This window comes from Mixophyes fleayi, chromosome 4 (assembly GCF_038048845.1).
Source record: "Mixophyes fleayi isolate aMixFle1 chromosome 4, aMixFle1.hap1, whole genome shotgun sequence".
Taxonomy (NCBI): domain Eukaryota; kingdom Metazoa; phylum Chordata; class Amphibia; order Anura; family Limnodynastidae; genus Mixophyes; species Mixophyes fleayi.
Window position 1 is genome coordinate 75,635,069 of NC_134405.1, and position 4,395 is coordinate 75,639,463.

The window sequence follows — 4,395 nt, forward strand, 5'->3', positions numbered from 1 at the left end:
ATTTGTACATCATTCCCTCAAATATTACTGAATATATTTATATCATCAGTCAAATGTGTTTATTTTCATTATCCTTCACTAGGGCTCAAAGATGCTCTATGGGTTCAGTTTTATGTAAGCAATTTATCCAATGCAGGGCAGCAAAAAGTAAACGGCCATGCCCGATGATATAGATGCACGGCTAAAAAGCACAAAATGAAGCTAGAAAGAATAAGTTAGGCATAGTCTGTGCTGTTCTGTGCTCTGCTTCTTCAGCTATATAACTTTTAGTCTGTGGCTTCTTATTTATCTACATTCCACTCATCATATAATCACATTTCCATTGATCCATCCAGTCCTGGCCTTACATACACTATTGGCCGCAGGTTGCACTATTCTGAACCACTTCCAAGAGGAACACATTGTTATGAAAGTACGAGGCACAAGATAGAATTCTAGAACCAAGGCCTTTGCCTATTGCAACCCCTGTTCCATAGGCCAACATGTGTTCACCAGTATTTGGTTGTACCCAAGACTTCTACAGGAGGTATTAGAAGTCTATATTATATATATTTATTTATACACATATACACACAGTGGTGGAATTCCAATAAATTGTTCTCTGCCCTAATGACCATTTAAAGTAAGCAAAAAATATAAAGCGTTAGGTATTCTAATATTTTATGCACTTAATACTGAAATAAGAGCAGCAATACTGCATCTGTGTGTTAAGGAATTGTAGACTGTAAGCCCCAATTGGGCAGGGAGTGATGTAAATGAGTTCTCTGTGAGAGAGAGAGAGAGTGAGAGAGTGAGAGTCAGAGTGAGTGTGAGGGTGAGAGGGAGAGGGAGAGGGAGGGAGAGGGAGAGGGAGGGAGAGGGAAAGGGAGAGAGGGAGGGTTCTGTAGCCCTCTACAATTATTAATTTATAAAACAGCAAAGATGCTGAAAACAAGCTTAAAGAGATCATGAAATAATGGTTTGCGATCGCTTATGTAAATACTGAAAACAAAACACTGAGGTGTTCATTTAAAACTACAGACAAGGAGAGGGGCGCACGGAGGATTTTTCGGGGGGGTTTCCTCCGCCCCCGAAAAAAAATAAATTCTAGAAACGCGTGGTAGCTCCGTTTCGGCTGCACTGTAGTATACAGAAACCCCCCCTGCGTGCGCCACTGAAGGATAAAGGGCAACAAGAAAGACTGAATGGTGCCTTTAGATTTGGCATCTCCACATTAAATCACTTTAGCGTAGTTAAAATAAGGATTTGTGTAGTTGGTTTGCGCTATAAATCCAGAGAGACAGTGAATGGGACCATCTTTGTTTTCTGACTGCACGAGTGTCCATTAAAATGATCCCCTCTCTCTTTTTTTGTACAGAATGCATCTGGCATTAAGGCGGGGGTGTCAGCAAGTGAAACGGTGGGATTATTGTACAATTATAACAGTAAATAACTAAAGAAAAGTAAGCACTTAGGAAAAAAATGTCAAATGGTGTTTCCAATTTCAAATGACTATCCCCTGTTTCATACGTGCCAATCTATGTTTACTAGTATATTCCTTTGTATTTCTTACATCCATCTGGGTTTTCAGTCTTTTATAGTATCCAGTCTGTGGGTCTGTGAGAGAGAAGAGCTTGGTGCTTCTGCCCACAGTGGACATGTGCGTTCCACTGACAGGAAGTTTGGCATTTGGAACGCAAATGAAATGACGAACTTCCTGTCGGTGGAACGCACATGTGTTCCACTGCGGAACTTAAGGGCAGAAGCACCAAGCTCTTGTAAGTTAGTCTCTCTCTCTTCAAGGTATTGAGGCAGGTAGCGGGCGGCTGCTGCGCCCCCTTGGCCTTGCGCCCTGGGCGACGGCACCGCCCACACCACCCTCATTACGGCCCTGCCTAGAGCCAAATGGGGACAATGATGGAGATTCCTCAATAATAGCAATAAGTGAGGCAAAGGCAGAACCCAGCATGGCAGGAGAAACTAGCCAGACAAACAGCAGAGAACTAAAGCAAAAGGTAACTCATGGTCCAATAGACAAGCTGTGAGTCAGTTCAGGCAGCAATCAATAAGAAGAATTGGGCACACAGGCAGACGTCAGTACCAGGAAGAACAGAATCAGAAGTAATATGAACACAGGATATCAATGATTACAATAACGGTCATCTGACCATAATTTAATGCATACACAAAAGTGGAAGTTGCTCAAATCAATTTATAGGCCATAACAGGTGCTGAAAGGGTGGGGTTATCCTGCAAGGAACATACACACAACATTTTTTCCCCAGCACACTGCTATAGCCAGCAACAGATCTGCCATTTCTACTGTAGATAAAAATGCAAAAGTCTTTGTTGCACACATTTGCAAATGTATGTTTAAGCCATCCTGCCACGCCAAGGCGCTTTTGCTAATAGGATGGTCCTACTCTAAACAATGAGAGTCCCTATATTTGGGCCATACATATGTGTTTTTAAATTGAGAGCTAACTTACTAAAGAGGTACCCCAGAAGCCTCCAAATAGCAATCCAATGTCAGCACTCCCCCTCAGCTACTGACACCAACATGCCTCTCAGACAAATACAAAAGTGGAAGTTGCTCAAATCAATTTATAGGCCATAACAGGTGCTGAAAGGGTGGGGTTATCCTGCAAGGAACATACACACAACATTTTTTCCCCAGCACACTGCTATAGCCAGCAACAGATCTGCCATTTCTACTGTAGATAAAAATGCAAAAGTCTTTGTTGCACACATTTGCAAATGTATGTTTAAGCCATCCTGCCACGCCAAGGCGCTTTTGCTAATAGGATGGTCCTACTCTAAACAATGAGAGTCCCTATATTTGGGCCATACATATGTGTTTTTAAATTGAGAGCTAACTTACCAAAGAGGTACCCCAGAAGCCTCCAAATAGCAATCCAATGTCAGCACTCCCCCTCAGCTACTGACACCAACATGCCTCTCAGACAAATACAAAAGTGGAAGTTGCTCAAATCAATTTATAGGCCATAACAGGTGCTGAAAGGGTGGGGTTATCCTGCAAGGAACATACACACAACATTTTTTCCCCAGCACACTGCTATAGCCAGCAACAGATCTGCCATTTCTACTGTAGATAAAAATGCAAAAGTCTTTGTTGCACACATTTGCAAATGTATGTTTAAGCCATCCTGCCACGCCAAGGCGCTTTTGCTAATAGGATGGTCCTACTCTAAACAATGAGAGTCCCTATATTTGGGCCATACATATGTGTTTTTAAATTGAGAGCTAACTTACCAAAGAGGTACCCCAGAAGCCTCCAAATAGCAATCCAATGTCAGCACTCCCCCTCAGCTACTGACACCAACATGCCTCTCAGACAAATACAAAAGTGGAAGTTGCTCAAATCAATTTATAGGCCATAACAGGTGCTGAAAGGGTGGGGTTATCCTGCAAGGAACATACACACAACATTTTTCCTCCAGCACACTGCTATAGCCAGCAACAGATCTGCCATTTCTACTGTAGATAAAAATGCAAAAGTCTTTGTTGCACACATTTGCAAATGTATGTTTAAGCCATCCTGCCACGCCAAGGCGCTTTTGCTAATAGGATGGTCCTACTCTAAACAATGAGAGTCCCTATATTTGGGCCATACATATGTGTTTTTAAATTGAGAGCTAACTTACCAAAGAGGTACCCCAGAAGCCTCCAAATAGCAATCCAATGTCAGCACTCCCCCTCAGCTACTGACACCAACATGCCTCTCAGACAAATACAAAAGTGGAAGTTGCTCAAATCAATTTATAGGCCATAACAGGTGCTGAAAGGGTGGGGTTATCCTGCAAGGAACATACACACAACATTTTTTCCCCAGCACACTGCTATAGCCAGCAACAGATCTGCCATTTCTACTGTAGATAAAAATGCAAAAGTCTTTGTTGCACACATTTGCAAATGTATGTTTAAGCCATCCTGCCACGCCAAGGCGCTTTTGCTAATAGGATGGTCCTACTCTAAACAATGAGAGTCCCTATATTTGGGCCATACATATGTGTTTTTAAATTGAGAGCTAACTTACCAAAGAGGTACCCCAGAAGCCTCCAAATAGCAATCCAATGTCAGCACTCCCCCTCAGCTACTGACACCAACATGCCTCTCAGACAAATACAAAAGTGGAAGTTGCTCAAATCAATTTATAGGCCATAACAGGTGCTGAAAGGGTGGGGTTATCCTGCAAGGAACATACTCACAACATTTTTTCCCCAGCACACTGCTATAGCCAGCAACAGATCTGCCATTTCTACTGTAGATAAAAATGCAAAAGTCTTTGTTGCACACATTTGCAAATGTATGTTTAAGCCATCCTGCCACGCCAAGGCGCTTTTGCTAATAGGATGGTCCTACTCTAAACAATGAGAGTCCCTATATTTGGGCCAT